Genomic DNA, 23,862 nt, shown 5'->3' with positions numbered 1-23,862 from the left:
AGTAGGTTTACAGTTGTGAGTATGCAAAACAAGTTTATTTCTGTATTATTACTTATTAGTTATTGTAATATGTTCCATATGAACAACTGCAAACCTACTTTTGCCCTACCGTCTATACATAAGCCCATATCAGGTTTCAAGTGGACCACAGGCTGCACCACCTGCACCTTTAGCCAGTAACCTCTGAGCAGTAAACCTATTCAACCATACAAATGATGCTGAAAATTTTTAGCTGACCACACAGCACCAGGATGGTGAAATCAATCAGTCTCAATTTTGATCCTGTCTATGACACTTAATAGGCTGACCTTAAACAACTCATTTAACCTTGCTAAGGCAGAGTTTCTATGTGAAATGGGGAAACATAATACTTTTCATGCAATCCTCATAATAATCCTATGAAGTGGCAATCCCTCAAAAAATAGTATATTTTATTATCATCATAAAAATCTCCTGAAAGTAATTATACACAAATTACTTCCTGGCATAGGACCATGTCCAATTCTTGTAAATCACCTCCTGGCACAATAATGATAAAGGCTCAACAAATATTTGCTTACTTACTGCTTTGGATAGAATAGTATTTATATGTTGGTATGTAATAATTTTCCTTATTTCATCCAATGCATGCCACTAAATAATTTTTTAAGGTTTACAAGTTTACTGAGTGCTCAGCATATGTGCAAGGTACCACACAGCTTCACAAGAAAGGCAAAAATCCCTTTCTACAGGAAAATCATTCATTACTCTAGAGCCATAAAGAAAAACTAAGGATATGAACTAATACCATAAAATATAGATAAAATACCAAAATATAAAATACCAAAACAGCCACACCTGGCTGGTGTGGCTCAGTTAGTTGGAGAGTCATCCCATAAACCAAAAGGTTGTGGGTTCAGTTCCCAATCAAGACACATGCCTAGATTACATGTTTGTTCCCCAGTCCAGGGCGCATGCTAGAGACAGTGAATTGATGTATCTCTCTCACATTGATGTTTCTCTCCCTCCCTCTCTCCGTCCCCTCCCCTCTTTCTAAAATCAATGAGCATGTCCTCAGATAAGGATAAAAAAGTACAAAACTAAGTTGTATAGTCCAGCCAATTAAAAAGTATAGTCCAATTAAAAAGTAAGGAAAATCATTCAAATTGTGTGTATGCTAATTGTGCAATAGACAAAAAAAACATACAGATAGAGATGGCAAAAACCAGCATAGACTCAAGTTATCAGCAAAGACTTCCCAGAAAATGTCATAGTCTATAAACAAGTACTCTGCACTGACTGGGAAGCGAAGCCAGAGAGAAAACAGAAGAGGGAGTCCTGGCTGCTTCTTGGACCCGGGATAAAGCTTGTGAGCTGGCTGGCATATTGAGGCTACTCTTCCCTCACTGAGCATAATAGAAACAGAGGCAGTAGAACCATTCTGGACAGGTGCTGGAAAGTTCTCATACCAGGTCAACACAGCACAGTTTTGGAAGCCTTGCAATGAAGGGGAAAAGAAAAGTGGGAAGCACCCAGAATGGCTTCCTTGGAGGCGTGGCCTTACCTTATCTACCCCACACATCAGAAATACAACAGGCTTCCTCAAGCGGCCAGTGGCCATTTAGCTAGGGTATATCTACAGCTCATGTTACAAGCAATTTTTAATTAATTGAGAGTTAGGCAACATCGACAAACCTATTCACTAAATGTCGTTTTCAAACTGGTATTTTACAAGTCATTTCTCAATTAATGTAATTGTCTTTCCAAAGAATTAAAAATACATGTGATGAAAACTAACTCACTCTGGTTGAGCTAAACATAATAGAACCACTCTACTACCCTAACACATTCTCACATTACAGTCTCTCCGTAAAATGATCCTGATTTAATCAAAATAAGATATGATTCAGCTCCTGCAAACTCTTTTCTTCATGGCTGTGCTTCTTGCACTCCCTACCACCTGGTATCTAGCCTATATTTCATCACACCAAGTAAAACATTTCCAGACTAAATAACACTTCAGTTTCACGGAGGTTTCCCCACAAAGAGCCAGCAGAGGGAAAGCATTTTAAATCCACATTTTTAATGCATAAGATGGCCATTTTCCTTCTTATATGTACATTATATTTAACACCAGCACCAGTGAAGGTCTTCAGAGGTCTTCTGGTCAGCAAGCTGAAAAAATTATCCTATTCCTCAGCAATGACAGCAAATTCTGGGTGGAAGCAGAAGCCCAGAGCTAACTCAAACAGGTGATGTCACTCTAACGTCTTGTTTTCAGTAGGGTTAAAAATGCAACTAGAACACCTCATTAAAATTCAAAGTTCATTTTAGCTGTGCCTCTGACTTACCACTGAGAAGTCATCATCCAAAGGGGAAGAAATAATATCATTCATACTTTTTACCTGATTGAAATATAGTGAAGCAAACAAGTTTTGGGAATGTTGTTGTTTAAATTTGTTTAATTTGTAGGCCAATACCTTGGCATTTTCGCTATTTTTCATGACAGCATAACCCAAAGTGCAGAGCTATTTGATGAGTCTATAATCTATTCTAAAGCAAGTAGGGTTGCTCTGACCTGAAATAGCAGCCTGCAGTGCTGTATTACATTCTACATTAACTGTTTAACAAATGACACCTGTTATTTTCTTCTGATTATAAAAGCAATACATACTTACTGTAGAAAATTTTAGCCCCAGCTGGTGTGGCTCAGTGGACTGAGTGCCAGTCTGCAAACCAAAGGGTCGCCAGTTCAATTCCCAGTCAGAGCACATGCCTGGGTTGTGGGTCAGGTCCCCACTTGGGAATGCTTGAGAGGCAACCACACACTGATGTTTCTCTCCACCTTTCTCCCTCCCTTCCCCTCTCTGAAAATAAATAAATGAAATCTTTAAATTTTTTAAAAAACATAAAAGAAATTAAATGTTTATTTAAAAAGGAAATGTGAATAAAGGCTAAGAAATATAAAGTAGAAAAGATAATTAAGTAAGCCCTAGTTTTGCTAAAACTTCTTTTTTTTAAAAGATTTTATTTATTTATTTTTAGAGGGGGAGGGAAGGAGAGAGGGAGAGAAATATCAATGCATGTCCCCTGTGTGTCCCCTGCTGGGAAGTGGCCTGCAACCCAGGCATGTGCCCTGACTGGGAATTGAACCATGATTGTGTGGTTCGCAGGCCCGCGCTCAATCCACTGAGCTACACCAGCCAGGACTATTATAACTTCTTTCCAGTTTTCTCCCCATTGAATACATATCTTCTACAGAACTGAAATTATACTGTATTTTCCATTTTTATCCTACTTCTTTTGCTTAATATTATTTTGTTTAAAGAGATAATTTTAAGATATAATGAAATGTATATAAACGTTAACAATACCTTCTCCAATGTTCTGTTATTTTGAAAAGGAGAAGATCGTGGGAAACTACATGCCCTGCCCCCTAAAATCAAATGCAATCTCACCTGTTTGGTATATTTGTAAGCATGGTCCCATCCTTGGAGTATAGCAACTTCCAGATCACTCAATCTTTCTTCCAAGGGCTGGTCAACCAAAGGATTTGATTCATTCATTCACTTATTCAACAAATATTTTTGAACACCTGCTTTGTGACAGATGCTATGTAGACACCAGGTACAAATGGTCCATAAAACTGCTGGGTCTAGTTGAAATTTATTGAAGGGCTATTTGCTAGGTTTAGGTAATAATTTATTCTATTAAACTAGGACAAATGGAGCCAGGTTTAAGGGTGACCTAATCAAAACTAGCCTTTCCAACCCACTGTTTTCACAGCCACCTCAGCCAGGACGGTCTAGTCCTCTGTTCCCTGAACCTGCCTATTCATCCCCACTTCACTCCAGAGACCCTTCCACCTTCCTTTTTGCAGAGCCACATTCTGGTCAGAAATCGGTGAGAAAGATTTTCTGACGAGTGGCTGTGAGCCTTACTCTTAAACTACTGCTGCACCAACCGTCCAGAATATTCTTAGACAACCTTTAACTGCCCTTGTTCCCAAGCAGGGAGGTGGTAAGTATCTGGGACATGTGCCAGAACCTCATGTCCTTTCTTATTCTCCACAGCTGGGCAGTACATGTATTACTAAGACCTAACCATTCCTTTCAGGAATTTCTCCATGTGACTCCATCTCCGAAAACATTTTCCAATAAAAAATATTGTACCCCCTCAACTGCTTTAGGCATATATGTGTGTGTGTGTGTGTGTGTGTGTGTGTGTATATATATGTGCTGGGTGTCCATATGTATATGTGTGTGTCCATATATATATGCATACACACGTGTGCCGATATATATAGGCATATATATGTATCTATACATAAGCACACACACACATATATTTCTATCTTGACTAATAACCTTGGTTACTTTCCCACAGTGAGGTGACAGCTGAAGATAAAGCACTTCTGAAATAGAAATTTGGATTCACCTTATCCATAATCAAGAAAGCANGTGTGTATATATATATATATATATATATATATATATATGTGCTGGGTGTCCATATGTATATGTGTGTGTCCATATATATATGCATACACATGTGTGCCAATATATATAGGCATATATATGTATCTATACATAAGCGCACACACACATATATTTCCATCTTGACTAATAACCTTGGTTACTTTCCCACAGTGAGGTGACAGCTGAAGATAAAGCACTTCTGAAATAGAAATTTGGATTCACCTTATCCATAATCAAGAAAGCATAACTAGTGTAAAGCGGTCTCTTGGGTCACTTCATCACCTCTATGCTACAGAAGACCTAGGAGCTTCCATGGAAGTCACCCACTCGAGCACATCATCTGTGTAATTTCATTCCGTCTTCATAGCAACTGCAGTGAGGTACACACTGTGATCACAATTTCCAATGTAGAGATAGGAAAACAGATTTATGGAGATTGAGCAACGCACCCAGAATTATTCACCTAGCCACTGGTGAACCAGACACTCAAATCCAGATAGAAACCTCCCATAGCAAGCCTTTTCTGCCCTGGCGAAGATTTCTTCCTCACCTGCTCTTCCCATGAGCCCCAAACTAGTAATTCTCACATTGACATCAGCATCAGCATCACGTGGGGGCACTTGAGAAAAACACACTTCCTTGAGTGCCAGCCCGAGAGACTCGGAGTCAGGAGGGGGAGGGGAGATGGGCATCTTTAATAGGCACCCCATCCCCTTCCCCACCCCCACCCAGGTAATTTTGATACCAGTTGTCTCTGGACTACACAGAGAGATACTCCATTAAAAACGAGGAGACCCCCCCTGTCAGAGGAAGAGGCTTTTGTAAATGGCACTCATTTCCTCACTACCTATGATCCAACAGGGCTTAAGGGAAAAGCTGTCGAATGGGTCCAGAGTACCCGTGCAGGATGATGAGAACGTTCTGGAGATGCATGGTGGTGATGGCTGCACACCTATAGGAAGCACTTAATGCCACTGAACTGTACACTTGAAAATGATTAAAATGGTAAATGTCCTGTTACATATTTTTATCACAGTAAAAAAAAATGACAGGATGCTAACCTCTTAGCTGCCTTGGGGGATGCATCTCAGACACCCCGTCCTGCTGATGTGGAAAGAGGTGAGGTTTAGTCCTAAGGGATCCCTTGAGAAAGGGACACAAGGTGAAGCAGAGTTGGCCATCAGGTCGCCGTTCTTCAGCTTTGGGCTGGCTTTGTGTGAGGTCCCAGTGCACTTAGGCCTGCCTCATCCCCTGCCTGCCCCCAGCTTGTCCCGGACATATTCATGCGTGTCCATGGACATGGCAGAGAGGGAAGAGAAGAGCCCAAGGAATACCAGGAAAAGAGCCTTCTTCAGGGCTCCAGTGCCAGCTACACCCTGGACTTTCAGCAAGTCAGCCACATCCCTGGGAGTCACATGGCCTGTTCCTTCTCACCTTTCGGATTTGAGCTCAAATGTCACCTCCTCAGAAAAGCTTTGCCTGCTCTAAAGCAGCTGTTCCTCCCCTCCCACCCATCACTTTCTGTAATAGTACCCCGCCCAATCATCTCCTGAGCATTTACCACCACTGGAAATTATATTTATTATTTATCTGTACACTAGTTACTTCTTGGCCTCCCTGCACTAGAACCAGAACCCCTGAGAGCTGGGAATGTACTGGTTTTGTTCACTGCCATCTTCCCAAGGCCTCACCGGAGACATAGTAGGAACTCAATAAATATTTGTAGATTAAATAAATGAGTAAGCCTCATTTGTTTCACTGCGTTTAATCAGCTCTTTCTATCCCCCAAGGTAATTTGTATAAAAGGTCAAATGAGATCAGGTGTGGCAAGATGCTTTGTAGGAGAAATGACTATACAAGGTGGGGTCCATGAGAGGAAGGGGCAGGTCAGGAAGCCCTGAGGAACCTGAGGGGCTTCTTCTGTGACCTTGGCACAGTGGTGTGGCTCCTCCTTACTTCTCCCCTCCCAGGCAGAGACTTGTCAGGAATCTAAAATGATGCTCATGCTGCAAACCACCCAAACAGAATGCAACCATATTATTTATGACAAGTGAGGCCCCTCAGTGAGTTTTCTCCATAACTCAAATGGGGCTCAAATAACAAGATGCTACTTACAAAGTCAGGGATCTGCCAGGAAGGCGAACCATGAGGAAGAACCACAAAAACAATCCCTGCCCAGATCAGCTGAGTTAACAAGCACGAACTCAGTGTGTGTTTATTTCAAGTCTGGGCTCAGTCCCAGAGAGAGGGGTGACAACTGTCATAGTGAAATGGGGGAGAAAACTCAAGCCCTGGCTGGTGTAGCTCAGTGGATTGAGCGCGGGCCTGCGAACCAGACGATCGCGGTTCGATTCCCAGTCAGGGCACATGCCTGGGTTGCAGGCCAGTTCCCTGCAGGCCAACTCCCAGCAGGGGATGCACTAAAGGCAACCATACATTGATGTTTCTCTCCCTCTCTCCTTCCCCTCTAAAGATAAATAAATAAAAATTAAAAAAAAAAAAAGAAAACTCAAAGTCAGTGAAGTGAATCGGGCCTGAGAAGAGTCAGGGAAGGTATTCTGGAGTGACTTGACACCCAAATCGAATTTAACATACAGAGGAAAGAGGGCTGGGGGAGAGTGAGCAGTCCAAGGTAAGGCATAGACTAGAACATTGACCACCCTGGCCAGGGTGGTTCAGTTGATTAGAGCAATGTTCCATACCTGAAAAGTGGTGGGTTTGATCCCTGGTCAGTACACATACCCATGTTACAGTTTCAATCCCTGGTGAGGGTGCATACCCTGGTCGGGGCATGTACCCTGGTCAGGCCACATACAAGAAGGCAACCAATGAATATTTCTTTCTCACATTGATGTTTCTCTCTCCCTCTCTCTAAAACACAGGTGGCAAACACAAGGCCCATGGGCCAAATCCTGCCCTCCACCTTGTTTCCACCCACTGGCAGCACCAAGCTCTCGCTTAACTCTTAAGGAGTAGTTACATTTATCCAGTCCAGAAATTACATTTGGCCCTTTGAAGGCAACTGTGAGGCTCATGTGGCCCAGGTGAAAATGAGTTTGACACCCCTGCTCTAAAAGCAATGAAAAAAAGGACCTCAGATGAGGATTCAAAAAGAACAACAAAACAGTATGAGCTCACTTACATAAAACAAAACACACAGAAAAATAAAAGTATATCTTCATGTGTAAAGCCGTATCAATACAAAGAAGAATGTTTGTAAGAACATCCATTAAACCAGTAACAGTGATTATTTCTAAAAAAAGAAAAAAGAATTGGACAGGGATTAATAGGGGCTTTTATTTTATCTGTAGTGTTTGCATTCTTTACAACCAAGAATGTATTGATATGTTACTTGTGTAATTAAAAATGAACAGCCCTGACTGGTGTGGCTCAGTGGGTTGGTGTCATTCCACAAAGCCAAAGTTCATTGGTTCAATTACCAGTCAGGTTGTGGGCCAGGTCCCTGCATGGGGGCATGTGAGAGGCAATGGATTGATATTTCTGTTGCACATCAATGTTTCTTTCTCTCTATACTTCCCCTCTCTCTAAAAATAAATAAATAAATAATTTTTAAAGCCTGAAATCATTACATGAGACTGTTTTCATTATGTAGAATTTCCCTTCGATGAGTTAAAGAGCTGAGGAAGGCAGTGGAACAAGTCCCACTTGGGCAAGGGTTTGTTTATCCACCTTATCTCAAGTTAGAGCCAACAATGCTAATGATTCTGAACAGCACTGGCCACTCCTTGACTATCCCGTCCCCTCCCACCTGGCCTCAACTATCACTTCTCTGTGGATGACTCCCAAAGGCCTCTTTCCAGACACAGCCTCTCCCACGAGCTACAGTTCTGACTTTCCGACTTCAGGCTGAGTAGAGCCAACACCCTATGCACAAAACCAGACTACTGTCCTCCTTCCCCTCTCTAACTCAATTCTTCCACCTAACTTCCTCCTTTCTATAACCGGCACCTCCCTCTCCCCAGGAACCCAGAAAAGAAACTTCCTAGTCATCTCTAGCCCTCTTTACCCATGCATCTAAAAAGTTCTTCCGAACCGTTAAACCCTTTTGTTGCCATTGACACTTCAGTTCTGATCCCTTCTATCCATCACTAGGACTAGTGGAATCACTTTGTAAATGGTCTCCTCGGCTCTGGCTGCTTTGCTCCACCGGCTAGATGCCGGACTTGCCATTTGGTGAAGGCCCAACACTCCAGCCTGCTGAGGTCACTTCAAGCCTCCATTCCATCACCTATTGTATTAGTTGTCCTCCCAAATTTGAGCCATCTGAAGATGTGGGAAATAAGGCTTTATGCCTTCATCCAAGTATGTAATAAAAATGTTAAAGTGGGATGAGCCAAAGACAAACTCTGGACCACAGGTCGCTTTTTAAGGGAACCCAGAGCTTATCACTGGAAGAAAGAAAGTAACTTAAAAAGAAAATTAGTGCAAACCGCTCTTCATATACCATCTAATTTATACCTTACAAAATTTTTTGGTGCAAGGCATTGTTATCCTAATTTTAGGGGTTTTAAAATTCAAGTTAAGAATGGTTAGGTAACTTCAGGAATGCCTCACAGCTATTAAGAGGTAGAGTTTTTATTTGAAACCAAGTCTGCTGATTCCAGAGCTCACGGTTTTCCCAACACACTATTGGAACCTCTCGTGGATCTTTGCCTTCTAGAAGATAAAACACACACTTCTCAACCTACATCGAGGGACTTCCACATTCTAGCTTTAAACCTACTGTTGTAACAGTAGAGACCATATACACCGTGTATCAAACACAGCAATAATGTTTTACATGCTTTATTTCATTCAACCCTCACTACAAGCCAATGAGGTAATAAGCATGACAATTATGACTATTTCCCGATTCTGAAACTGATGCATACTGATATTAAAAAGTTTAATCTATAAATCAAAGATTATCTCAAAATAAATTTAAAAATAGCTTAATAAAGCTATTTATTAAGCTAGTAAACCAGCTACCCAACTAGTAAACAGCAAAGCTGGATTTCAAACCAGATCCTGCCTGACTAAAGAGATATTTAGGAAGCAGAATGAATAGGAAGTTCCATTCATACAGTCAATCAACATGTATCTATTGAGCACCTTTGTCACATGCTCAATATTGTGCAGGAGCTAAATATAATGGAAGTGAATAACAACAAGACTCCCTGCCCTGGCTTCATGAATCATGCGCTTTATTGGGAAAGACAGACATTGAAATAGAAGGTAGCAGAATGTGGGGAATACTGGGAAGGAGAAGCCCCCAGTGCTAAGAAACCAGGGACCCAGTGGTGATGACCCCAGGGAGTTGAGGTTTCTGGTCTTGGCAAGTGGGTCAATAAAGGTTCTTTTCAATGTAATGGAGAACACAAGAGAAATAGGTTTGGGGAAAGATGAGTTCAACTGGAGACACTAGTTTGGGGGAGATGTCACATAAATAGCTAGATATGCAAGCGGGAGCTCAGAAGTGAGGCTGCAGAAACATGTGAAATCATTGATGTAAAGGCAAACCTCAACTCAAGGAGATGGCTATCAAAATTCATAAGAACCCTAATACACATGTGGGGTGAATAAGGAGAGAGAGGGCCTCAAAGGAGACCCTGCCTGCCTGCCTGCCTGCCCAACTAATGCTCTAAAGCAATCCTTCCAAGAATTGCTTTACTTCTCCCCAGGCAGAAACACTTTCCCATCCTTTTCATCAAGACTCACCCTGTCTTAGTCAAGCCATCACTCTGTACCAGAAAACTCCAGCCCAGAGCTCCCTCTCCTGGATTCAGCCATGTAACAACTGGCCTAGGACTCAGATGTTTCTTGGTAAGGAGGGTGAAAATCTCAGGTATTTGTGCCCTGTCTCTAAGTAGATTGAAAGATCTTTAATGGCAAATACTGGGTGTGAAATTAGAAATGTAGTCAACACTGTCTATACAGAACCAACCAATAGTACTCAGTTTCAAGGAGCATAACAAAGCAACACATCAGTAGCAGAGCATCAAAGTGTACTAGTTACTGCAGATGAACCTGAATGTCTTCCTCAATACAACAGCAACCAATGTCCTGGGCATTCTCCCAAGTTTTCCCCTGAGCCTCTGCACTGAACAGAGCCAGTCAGAAGGTGAGCATTCACTGCCTCTCCTTGTGCATTGTAGTCTGTTCTCTGGAATGTGCTGCCTTCAGTCCTGGCAGCCCTTGTTTCCAGAATTCAAGTTGAAAGAAATATCTTCAGAAAGAATAAAATGTTTCACTAGAGAAAACTAGCCACAATAGAAGCCTCTTTCCCATGAGTCAAATCACATAGCTTTAATTAAGCCCCTTCAACAAAATACTATCAAATTTTACAACTTATAAATGATTCCTCATTCATGATGTTTGATACTACCCTTCCCTAAGTAAATAAATGTCTGAAATATTGAGAAAGGCAGAGAGTGAATACATCTTGTTTCACACATTATAGAAATTATTAGGTTCTCATCTGCAGTACCATCTGGCCCAGGCCAACTCAGGTGGGCAGTAGCATCCATCCACCAGCACAGTGACTGACAAAAAGGAGTGACTCAAAATGATGCTGTGTGTATGAGTACAGAATAGAGGAGGAAAAAGGTTGGGGAAAACAAAATCATAGGAAAAAGGGGAAAACAGGGAATGAGGGACAACATGTAAGTAGTAAGAGTCTGAAGAAAGCCAAGGTGAAGCAACGTAGACTACCTCCTTTTATCTTAAGCTCAAATTCTTCACAAAGTCACCCACACAGCAGCTAAATCTTTGGGTCAATACCTCAGTCCTTTATAAGATCTGGTTAAATGAATACTAAAGTATTTGCATATATATATATATATTCCTCACCCAAGGACACTTTTTCATTGCTTTTATAGAGAGGGGAAAGGAGAGAGAAGCATTGATAGGTTGCCTCCTGAATGTGCCCAGATCAGGGATTGTACATGCCCAGACTAGGGATAGAACCCACAAATCTGGGTATGTGCTCTGATCAGGAATCAAACCCGCAACCCTTCATTTGCCAGACGATGCTCTAACCAAGTCAGTCACGCCAGCCATGGCAAATATCTTTAGATCTTGAAACTGCTTTCTCTCTTTCTTTCCATATGCCTTTGAAACACTTTTTGTTTTTGTTTTAACCTTTCACCTAAACAAAGACTTGACATTAAATTTGATCTCTATTAGATTCTAAGGTAATGACGTAGCTCAAGATTTGACTTTCAGGTTTGCTGCCCTATTTAACATCCCGTCACTCCAGAAAAAGAGATCCACATTCAGTATCAGGGACCCTCAAAGATGGTGCCTACCCCTCTAATGGTAGAGTTCCAATCCTATCTTATGAGAAACACAAAAAAATGAGAATGTCCCAGTTTTAAAAAAAAGCACCCATTAAGGCATTTCATTTTCATCTCATAGGAAGAACAAAGCTAGAGGCTACCTTCAGATTAACACTAGAACTTTTTCCAAGAGCACAATCCCTCATAACCAGTCTATGGTGGGCACTTTATTCTCCTTAACCTCTCCCACATAAACAGCGTTCCAGCTCCTCCCGTCTGAAGCTGCCCCTGTCACTCTCAAGAAAGTGCAAGGGGTCTGCTGGAATTCAATCTATGCACACTCAGAAGCCGCAGGCTAATTTTATTTAATACAAGCCTTTGATGACCACAGCTATAATAAAGCCAACTTTTTAAAAATCCAAAGTAAAATCTAAATGGGTGCTAGATTAGTCTTTATTTTAGAGATATAATTCATTAACAAAATGGTAAACTGCCACGACAAGATTGCAAACATGCTTTAGCGGCAGGAAGTTTGTTAAAACACAAGTAGGTCAAATGAGAAAAAAGCATACAATCATCTCAAAGATTACTTTTTTGACATTTGATACAATTCAATTCCCTTCAATTAAAAAAAATCTTTGATTATAAAACTACTTCCTTAAAGTGATTTAAATTATTTTAAGCCAACATCATGCTTACTAGTAAATATGGAGAGCATTTCCATTAAATTCAGGAATACAATAAAAGGTCTATTATTTTCATTCTTTGTTATTAATGTCCAGAAATTTCTGATTTAAGGAGAAGTAATCATTATTTGTGAACAATACAACTCTCTACCAAGAAAGCTCAGGAGAATCAGCGAAAACATTAAGTGGATTAAATTAGAACTAAACATTTTTCAAATGAGCCCTGGCTGGTGTAGCTCAGTGGATTGAGTGCGGGCCTGTGAACCAGAGAATCGCGGTTCGATTCTCAGCCAGGGTATATGCCTGGGTTGCAGGCCGGTTCCCTGCAGGCCAACTCCCAGCAGGGGACACATGAAAGGCAGCCATACATTGATGTTTCTCTCCCTCTCTCCTCCCCCTCTGAAGATAAATAAATAAATAAGTAAATAGTTTTTAAAAAATTAAAAAAAAAAAAAACATTTTTCAAATGAGTAAGAAATATATGATTAATATGAATACTACCATAAAGCTTAACTGAGAAATACAAAAACATTTCAGTTAATTAAGATATAAATCAGTCCAGGCTGGTGTGGCTCAGTGGATTGAGTGCTGGCCTGCAAACCAAAGGGTTACTGGTTCAATTCCCAGTCAGGGCACATGCCTGAATGTGGGCCAGGTTCCCAGTTGGGGGGTGCACAAGAGGCAACCATATACTGATGTTTCTCTTCCTCTCTTTCTCCAAAAATAAATAAATTCTTAAAAAAAAAGAAATATACCAGTATAAAAGTACTAAATTCTGTAAACATATTAATTCTTCCTGAATTATACAGATTTATTATAATCTCAATTAGAATTACAATGGAATTTTGAGATTTTGACAAAATACTTCAAAATTTAATTTGCAAAAATAAGTAATATTTGAATAATTATGAGAGAAAATTTCTTTATGTGATACTAATTAATATTATTATAAGGCTAACACAACTCAAACAGTATAGTACTCATTTGAGAAATTACAGATAGATATCTTAGGCCTAAAACTGACTTTAAGCTATATAAAATGAGGTTAGAAATCATCTAGGATTAGCCAATAAATATTTAAGGAAATTATGTAAGGAATATACACACACATATAAGGAAATAAACATATTATGAAGAAAGACTAACTATGTAGGAAACAAGTTAGGTCTTCAACTCATAATACGTACAAAAACTGATTCCAAAGAAAAAGTTGAATATAGTTAAAAGCCTGGAAAGCTAAAAAATAAAGTTAATCACAGAAAGTAGACAAAGACTACAAATTTAAAGGCCATGGAAGTAATCACCAGGGAGGACTTAGATCTGTCTGCCAAATGAAAATTAAATATTTCTGTACATTAAAAACCATGTAAACATTTCAAAAATATGATATTTCATATATATATATATATATATATATATATAACCCATAGCTGGAATAAATACAATCTACTTAACAATAATTAACAAAGTTAGGTGAAGAAGCAGGTTATAAAACATGTAAGCATGATCTCAATTTGGGAAAAAGCAAACAAACAAAAAAACCCTCTATAAAGCCTTGAACCAAATGTTATAGCTACCATAGATGACAGAATTGTGAGTGACTTTGAACTTTTTCTTTATTGTGCTTTTGTCTATTTCCCAAATTATACAAAATTAACTTGCATTATTATGTAATCAGGAAAAAGTGCTACTTGAGAAAAACAGCATCAAATGACAAAGACGGGGAACAGCTTGCAGGCGTATGTTGCGGTCTTAATTTATTAAAGAAAACTAAAATGAGACAAACGGACAAACCATCAAGGAATCAACAACTAAGCATTCAACGATGGGGAAAAGGGTAAGAAAGCCCTTCATTAGAGTAAGAGCCAACCATTAAAATCAAAATTTAGAAAGAGTTACTTGCATGGGAACATCTTGAGGACTATTAAGCAAAGAATTCAAGATCCACAATTGTATATTACATATCTACGGTACGATCTCAATATTGTGTGAAGCAAAAGTCCCAGTTCTGCCACTCCCCAGACAGGTGGCTTTGGTCAAAACCTTGAGTCTCTCAGACCAGTTCCTTCAACTTTAAAATTGAGAGGGCCAAAGTTGGGTCCCCTCATTGTCAGCCCTCAGTTTTATTATTGGATGTCATAGCATACAACAAAAAGGTAACAAGTTAATCATAAACAGAGGCATGTCTTCATTAATAATTAAAGGATAGAATTTTAGTTGTTAAAATGTTTTGGAATTAAAGATTCTTTTTTCTTTCAAACTACTATCTCAAAAATAGTGACATACTTTATAAATGGCTGCTTAGACAGGGATAATTCATTAGAAATACACAGCATGGCTAGAAATAATCACACTCTCTTATCCTCTGATGAATCTGATCTGGGCCTGCCTGCCTGAGTTGGGAACACACTCCACCTGTTGTCAGCCATCCCATGACTTGGAGTTGGTGAGGCCTGGCCCAGTCTCAGCCAGCACTGGGCAGTCAAAAACCGTGACCCAGGCCATGTTAAGGGAGAACCTGCAAGGCTGTCTGACTGCTATGTTGTACTGATGGTGCAACACAGTCACTTGTTAGATTTCTTTCTTCAAGTTTATTCAGTTTCCATGCGTATAACTCAAGAAGTTCTTGCCTTACTCTCTTACATTTATTTAATTGAGCCTATTTCTTTACAGTACCTTTCACTGTGAATTTTAAAACCATGCCCAAGGCATAATGAAAAAACAAAACAAAAAAACCTCAGTCACAGTAAACCAGGCTGAGTTAGGAACTAATTAGCCTCAGCAGCAGAGACCTGAATCTGAATGGCTCAGACCCCAGCAGTTACTACGTAACTGCAGACCAAGTGAAGCTCGTGCTCAGCCTTGTCATCCAAATTCATTCGGGCTTTTGGGAGAAAAAAAGGAACACAATTTCATGCCAAAATATTTAACTTCTGTGAGTTTTATCCACCTCTCTGAGACTGACAAACCAAGCTATTAGAGAGTGCTTCAATTCTTCCAGGCAAACATTTCATAGGTGAAAATACGTTCATCAATGAAATCTGAGTTTGTGTTATTAACAATAACAAATGAATCAAAACTTTCTTTAGAAATGATGGTTACTTGAAATAATTCCAGTGATATCCAAATTAAACTGTGTTATATGATATTTTAATCCCAGATGTGCATAGTATGTACTTGGTCACATGTGTTTTTCCCAATGATTTTTTTTTCCATTCCCTGGATTTTCCATAGTCAGTGATATTATACATTTTAAACCTAAAATGAAGTCATCAAAACAGAGTCTCTCCTTGCTTCTGCCTTTTCCTTAATTCTGAATTCAGCAGCCTTACTACAACGTAGCTGATCCCACAAAGCCATAAAAATACATAAATGCTCACCAGGTTTTGTTACAGCTCTGGATTGGTGTGAAGGAGCTCTTCCAGTAGTTTTACAAATGCAGCACATTTCATTGGGGCCACCACATAGCAGATCACTCCACGGAGCCAGCAGCAACACCACTAAGTAGATAATGGCATTGTTTGACCAATAACCCTGTCAAACTTAGCCACCCTGTTTATGTTTATGTTTTTATTATTTTCTTAAGCCCTAAGGGTAAAGGAGAAAGGATTCAAAAGCATTGAGTCTGAATTCTAGACCAAATGTCACAGAGAAGGAGCAGAGGAAGACTGGAGTTTCGCTCTGCTCCTCCATTCCAGCCCCTCTGGCTGGCTGGCAGGCTGGGGAGGAAAAAAGAAAAGTCCTATTAAGTCCTGACAGCAGAAGGCAGAGGGCAGTGAGACCTCAGGGAGGCCTTATGGATGAAGACACTGTACCCAGGAGAAGCAGCCCTGTGTCACTGCACTTGACATCACCTGTGGTCAGGGACAGTGGGCATTTCAGTGACACTAGGCAAAGAGGAACACTGGAAGTAAGACCCCTGGATGCAGCATCACCAAAAGAGAAGAGACGAGATTCTTCTCCTGCCATTCCACAGGGAGAGTCGATAATAACAAAAATGATCATTAGAGCAAGTGTCTGTCGAATTCTTAGTATATTACAGGCACTGTTCTAGGCCCTTTACATGAATGATCTCATGTATTAGACAGGTGCTACCATCACCCCTTCCATTAGGTAAATGAGGAAGTTTAGGTCCCAACAGACCAAGTATTTTACACAAGGTCACACAAATTGTATACAAGTAATGGAGCCAGGATGTAAACAAATCCGAGCACCTGGACTCCAGATCTCAAACTTATAAAAGGCAATTATAAAAAATAGAGTTATATTTCTTAAACATCCAAATCTTTGGGCTACAATTGTTGTCATACATATAATGCCTTGGCTTTGGGTTCAGTTCTTCTCAAACTCCTATTTTTGCTTCTCTACCATTAGAATCTCTCTTTCATGGAAAATCTAAGGTAAAACCTCAGTATGTAAAATCAGTAAGAGCAGCGCTTTGGTACAAGCGGGTGAGGGGCTGAGATCCTCATCTCCCACCATCTCCCTCACATGACAGAGGCTCCAAATCCTCCTGGAATGCAATTTGAAAACCCCTGGTCCAAACCAATATCACTCTGAATTATGTGCTTGAGAGATAAAAGAAACACAACTAGAAAACTAACAATAGCTAGCTAAACCAAAGGGAAAAGGCAAAAATATGCCCCCCCACAGCAGCAGCTAGGGGTACCTCACAATCTGGACCGTGACACTAACCAGCTCAAGTTTGAGCATATGAGGGGCCAGAGAAGGTGGAATTCGGGGCTGGAGCAGAGCTAGGAATGAGACAAATCCAATAAACAGGCAGAGGTGGGAAGGAGAGCCAAGAGGGCACCGGGGCCAGCAGTCTGTGGTGAGTGAGGGAGGCTGCTGCAGGAACAGAGGTGGGAGCGTGAGAGGGAAGCCAGCACAGGAACTGCTCTCAGAGCCAGCGTCCTCCAGATTCAAGCTGTCCACACACATTATATGAAATAAAAATCGCAAAAACTTACCAAGTATTTCAATAGCCAGTTTTTTTAGGGGGAAGGTACCTCCCTTTTTGCGGATACAAATATTGCTTTTTCCTTACATATAGTAACATACCATTCGGTGTCTGATACTGTCGGACTAACAGACATAAATGCCCGCCATTGGGAGCAGTTAAGAGTGCCAAGCTGCTTGGATTCACAACCCAGCTCTGCCCTGTACTAGCTGTGTAACCTGGGGCAAGTTACTTAACCCCTTGGTGCCTCCGTTTCCTCTTCTGTGATATGCAGATAATAAAATCTCAGCTGTGTGAAGATGACAGATTAATAACATATAAAGTGCTTAGAACGGTACCTAGCAAAGTTCACACGAACTGCTGCCTATTATTGTTCTCTTATTTTGCTAGCTTTCATTTCACTCCTGACTACTTTCTTTTTTTCTCTGCCATACTGTATTAGTTTCTTATTGCTGCTGTGACAAACTGCCACAAACTTAGTGGCTTAAAGCATACAAATTTATCTGATAGTTCAGGAGGTGAGAAGTCTAAAATGGGTTGGCAGGGCTGCATTCCTTCTGGAGGCTCTAAGGGAGAATTGGTTTTCTTGCCTTTCCCAGCTTCTAGAATTAGTTACATTCTTTGGCTCACCGCCCCTTCGTCTCATTACCCCTACCTCCTATTAGAGACTCTGATCCTCTTGCCTCCTTTTATAAGGACCCTCTAGAATAGATTGGGCCCAGCCAGATAATCCATGATAATTCCCTCTTCTCAAAATCATTTTAATAACATCTGCAACATTCCTTCTGTCACATAAAGTAGCATATTTACAGGGTCCAGGGATTAAGACTTGGACACCTTTGGGAGGTCAGTGACATTATTCAGGTTACCACACATGCCTCTCCAAAGCCTAAAATTAAAGACTGTCAAGATTTAGGTAGGCCCAGAGGGGAAAACCAACAATATTAGTAGCTAACTCTTTGAGCACCATGTTCCTGGCACTATGCAAAGTGCTATGGGTAAATTATCTTACTTAGGTCTCATACAGAAATGTTCATTGCTTGCCTAAGATTTATAGCTAGTAGGTGGCAAAGCCTATGTAAAGCCAGTTAAACTTCATTCTAGAGCCCTTGTATGTGACCAAGAGAGTGCCTCCTCCATTATAACTGGGGGGCACGATGACCATTAGCAGTCTTAGAGACCGGACCACAGAGGTACACATGGTCCCTCGGCACAGAGAGATGGGGAACCTAAAAGGTCCACGCTGAAAGGTCCACATAGATGGCTAAGCACTCAGAACATTTTCTCATATTCAAAGGCGAAAACTTGGGGTTACTCAAGAATTTCTTCACATGTAAGTTTGGACCAAAAAGTCTTAAAGGGAACATCTAAGCTTGCCATTACTTGGAGAGGGAAGGTGAAAAGACCACTGCTGACCCTAGGCCAGCCCTGCAGTTCCCAAGGCATGCATCAAAAATGATTATTATACATGGCTCCCAAAAAGAAGAGAGGAACTGACAGCCTTTCCTAGAGAAACTTACAACTGAGTCAGATTAATTCAGATCCTCTGAAACCATAGCAGGAAGTCACAGAACCTCAGTGGGCCACCAGAATGGCCCTACCCATAGTTCAACAGTCAGTACACACCAGGACCAAACCATCATCTGCCTTCCACCCCACAACAGTTAATGAGTATAGGAACCCCCATGCACCCCAAGTTTTAATAAGGGCCTGGTGGTTTTATCAATGTGCACAGTTAGCGGCCTCTTACCTACCAGTTCGCATATAGCAAATGGCTCAAAACCAACTGTGATTGGCACAAGGTGGAAAGCGGCAAGCCAAACAATTGCTAAGGATGCCTATTTACAGTGGTTTAACTATCCATAGCATTTCAAAACCTCAACTGTTAAACAATTTAGCCATAGCTCTATCTGAGACTTTCTAATCAGCTGAGTTAATGCTATTTGGTTTCACAAAGACAAAAAAAAAGGGTCAGTCATTTGTTTGGGGGTGATGAGCCCAGAGGCCAATGTACAAAGTTCGAGGGAAAGAACTCTAGAGCCAGCCTATTCGGACTGAATCCTAGCTCTGGCACTTTCTTGCTGTTGCTTCTTGCAAGTTACTTAAATCTTTTAGTTCCTCAGTTTTCCCATCTCTATACTTCCTTGTCCAAAATCAGAAGTCTTTGGCTTTTGTAATGATAAGCGGGTATATATGCCATACAGTACAAAACACTGTAGGTGGGATCCACAGCAAACATGTCTATCCATTATTTTTGAAACAAAAATGTACAAATAATTCTTACCAGGTGAGAAAACTAACTTCAAATGTAAATGTAAATGGCCATGGGGCATGTGACTACCATACTGTATACAGCATAGCTGTAGAGGGCGGGGTTCCAACTGGCCCAGGAAAACCTATTTAAACCATAACACAGATGAATTAAAGTGTTAATAAAAAACAAGCCTGAGCCCTGGCTGGTGTAGCTCAGTGGATTGAGTGTGGGCCTGTGAAGCAAAAGGTCACTGGTCACTGGTCACTGATTCCCAGTCAGGGCACATGCCTGGGTTGCAGGCCAGGTCCCCAGTGGGGGACACATGAGAGGCAACCACACATTGATGTTTCTCTCCCACATTCTCCTTCCCTTCTCCTCTCTCTAAAAATAAATAAATAAAATATTTTTTTTAAAGCCTGAAATTTACACCCTGGGAGCAAAGAGGGCCACAGGATGCTAAAAAGTTTTACTTTCTAGGCCCCATGGCTGGCCCATGACAAAGCGTATCTTTGATAACTTTTTTTCTTTAGTCTCCACTCCCCATTTCCAACACTCCTCTAGGCAGCATATAACTGGGCTATATGCTTCCCTAAGACCCCATGAATACCTCCCAGCCCTTCTACAGGAGTACCATATCCCTCACTTGTCTTCCCTTTCCCCAACCAAATTCCTACTTGCTCAACACCAGGATCTCAACCAAATGTCGGGAGGAAAGCAACTTGATCAAGCGAATTCACACTGTAAGCTGTTACTGCTTTTTCTGGCTTTCTCCCTGCTTCTCCTTCTAAACCCAGAAGTTCTAAATCATTGTGTTCCCCTGGACCCTTTCTCCTCTAGCAGGTGTAGCCCAGGCAGAGAGAAGGAGCCCCCAACTGAAGCAGCTGTTGTCCTGTGCCAGCTGCTTGCCAGCCAGGTGTGTGAAAGGCAGGCACTGCCAACACAACACATGCAGAGCTAATACTCCTCTTGCCCAGGTGTGGGAAACATTACCTGCTCTCTGCTTTAGAAAACATCGTGTACAGTTCCCTTCAACATTCCTTTAATCATTTAGAAATTTGTAAGTAACAAATTACACATTGAATGAATTTTTTAAAGTATATCACAAAAGCCTAGAGAAGACTGTGATTAACAACAGTTGCAAACAGAAAAAGAAAACCAACCACCTTCATTGGAATTTACCATCACCACAACCCACTTGAGCTTAGAATTTTTAATGACACAGGTCAACCTTGGAACACATCCAAGAAGCTTATGTTACTAGAAAGACTGGAAGGACGTCTCTCCAGCTCAATCTCACCTCCTACTTGGCCCCAAGGACCAAAGATGATTACTACGTATGGCTCCTGGGTATAAGGAAAATCTCCCCTGTGGACGGTAAGTGGGGGACAATAAGAATGGTAAACATTATGCTCATCTTTAAATCCTTTGATTATATTATCTCCTCCAAAGTAGAAATTTGTGTTGGAGAACCAAAGTCTTAACATTTAATACCAGTTCCTACTTATCCCTACACCTAGGGTCTTCTAGGTGCAAGCACTGTGTCAAAGAAAGCCACAGTTAATGGCTTTGGTAGGAGGAAAATGAAACATCGACATAAATAACTCAAAGAAGGCAGAGAGGAGAAAGGCTGGGAAGGTAAACTGCTGCAAGAATCAGAGCAGGGGAAGGCTGGCTATTTGGGTCTGGGGTATCAGGGAAAGTCTCACTACAGCAACAAAACTCAGTTTGAAGGCTCGTTAAGAGTTAGGGCGCTGAAATGGGGCAGGAAGAGCCTTCGGAAAAAGGAAAGGATGTTCTGGATGACAGTATCATCAGGCATTCTTCAGAGAGTTATTTTCAAAGATACAACTGCATACAGTATTCAGAGATAGCTCACCTCCCTTTTTCCCCCAATGACCCAATGACAACGGGGCCCCTGTATGGATATCCACAGAATCATGTGCACCCACCTCCCAAGACAGGTTCTCAAAAATTCTCTCTGGTGGGATCCAGCATTCTTGGCCACAGTTGTGCCCATTCTGTGGCAGTGGCCCCACCCTATCCCTACCAGCGGTTCCTACAGTAAGAAACACAAGAGAACACTAATCTTGCAGGAATCTAAATGACCGACTAGCAAATTTTGTGTAATGCAATTAAAATTAAGAACCGTGGAAATAAATCTCTCTGATGAAGTGAATCCTGCTTAACATCTATTCAGGGAGCTCACTATTTAAAATGACTGATAAGTCTTTAAATGATGAATCTTTCTTACGATGAATAATTGGTTGAGTCCGTTGAACCAAGTGTTTCATGGCTTATAAGTACCAGGTAAGGGAGTTAAGAACTCCATACATTTGCACTGTGCATTTACCATTAGCCATCACGGAGAACTCCTAGCTCCAAGTTATTCGCGATCCCAGGATTAGAGGACTTAGAAAAAAAGACGTAGTTTCCAGTTAAAGTGAGCACACATACAATATTGTATTTTCTAGGACTTTATGCAGATAAATCTCTCCAGGAACAATTCCTTGAGCACCTTCGCCGAAATACTGTTATCAAAAGGGCTGACGCTTTTCTTCTTTTGTACTGGCCACCTCCACACTGTGCGGCAAACATCTGAAGGAGTGAAGGAGGAGGCACTGCAGGGTGTCCTGCAGCCAGCTCATGGGAGGGCTGGCCTGCATTCACTGGGGAGTCGCCTGCCTCAGTTCCCCGCGAGTCTGGGGTCAGGGGTGGGGGTCAGGGTTTACACTTCCGCCAGGTACGCGGAGCCAGGCGGCCGCCCCGGGCGGACCTCCTCGTTCAAGGATAAGAAGCCCACTTCTCCCCCTCTCCAAGCCGCAGTAACCGAGCGACCCAGTCGTTCCCTCACCTTTCCTTTCTGGCCCGTCGCGCCGGAGTTCCCAAGTGCAGCGTCCCTCAGGGACGCGCTCGTCGCTAGCGGCGTCGGGTGTCCCCGCTACTGTGTGTCAGCGGCCGGGCGGCTGCCAGGAGCGCGCAAGAACCAGGCAAGTGCCGGGGAGGCAGAGCCCGGGGCGCGCCGCCCGCCGCCGCTCCCGCCCCGCGCCCCCGCCGGGGTCCGCCGCCCACGCCGCCCGCCCGCCAGTCCCGCGTTCCCGGGTGCGCCCCCGCCGGGCGCCGCTCCCTCGCTCTGCTCCCGCAGAGCTTTGCACGCTGCCCGGACGGCGGCGCGGGCGGCTGCAGGGCCCCCGCCCTGGGCCGGGCTTTCCCAGAACTCGCCCGCCCCGGGTGAGAGGCCGCGAGCGCCGCCGCGGGCAGCCCGGCGGCGCGGGGAGCGGCCTGAGGCGGACACGCCCCCGGCTTCGGGCCCCGCAGAGAGGGCGGGTGCGAGGGGTGGACTCGGCTGCCCACTCCCCGCGCCTGGCCGCCGGCAGCGCGACCCCCACCAGGTCTGGGCCCCCGAAGGCCGTCCTTGGCCCAGGCCCAGGCGGGAGCTGGCGGGAGCGCTGCCTGGTCGCTCCGGCGAGGGCGGGAACTCAGTACACCTCAGGCCGCGGGAATTTAGTCTCACACCTACCCCCAGGGGACCCCGCTTAATAGACGGGGAAACTGAGGCTCCTAGCGGTTAATTTACTTGACCCAAGTTACTGAAGTTAATGATAGTGCCAAGTCTCCAACCCGTTCGGTCTTTCAGTCACTCACCAAACACGTATTGAGCGCCACAACATGCCCAGTGCTGTGCCGGGCCCTGGAAATACTCCTTTTGCTGCTATTAGCGGCCACCCAGGTTTATGGACTCCAAATCCAGTGCTCTTTCATTGCTGAAGCAAACATGGAGAGAGATGTTCACCGCTGCCAGAAACTACAGGCTCTGCAGTGAACTTTCCTTAGCCGCTGAGGTGGCTTTTATAGCCAGTTGGCAGTCATAAGAGCCATAGATCTGGAGAAAAATCAAATTATCGTCCCCTCTCCTTTTCCTCCTTCTCCCTCTTTACCTATTCTAATAGCAAGTGACCCTTCCGTAGGCCTGAGCCCTCCTCCTGCATTCAGTCAGGACCGGTTTCTGTGGCCCATAACCCCTCCCATCTGTCCTCTCCTTGGACTGAATCATTCCTCACACCACGGCCGTGTTCTTCATCCTCTTCTACAACTTTAATCTGTACAGAAACCTTCACTGGCTCTCCACTGCCTTCCAGATTAACTCCCTATAACAGTAGGAACCCAACATGCCCATGTCCATAAGAATGGACCACCCAACATGACGTCTCTCCCACTCCAATTCTGTACC

General features: G+C 42.5%; 1 protein-coding gene across 1 annotated transcript in view; it reads right to left on the bottom strand.

Moving 5' to 3' along the window:
• Positions 1–22,703, bottom strand: part of PLCE1 (phospholipase C epsilon 1) — a 343,613-nt gene extending 320,910 nt beyond the window's left edge. Inside the window, exon 1 of the mRNA XM_037047396.1 lies at positions 22,486–22,703. The gene's annotated coding sequence lies outside the window, so the exon portion shown is untranslated. The remainder of the gene's footprint in view (positions 1–22,485) is intronic.
• Between the last annotated feature and the right edge of the window lie 1,159 nt (positions 22,704–23,862).

This window comes from Sturnira hondurensis, unplaced genomic scaffold (assembly GCF_014824575.4).
Source record: "Sturnira hondurensis isolate 20B ecotype Veracruz unplaced genomic scaffold, ASM1482457v3 Scaffold0005563, whole genome shotgun sequence".
In the NCBI taxonomy this organism is placed as follows: Eukaryota; Metazoa; Chordata; class Mammalia; order Chiroptera; family Phyllostomidae; genus Sturnira; species Sturnira hondurensis.
This window is presented reverse-complemented; position numbering and strand designations above follow the sequence as displayed.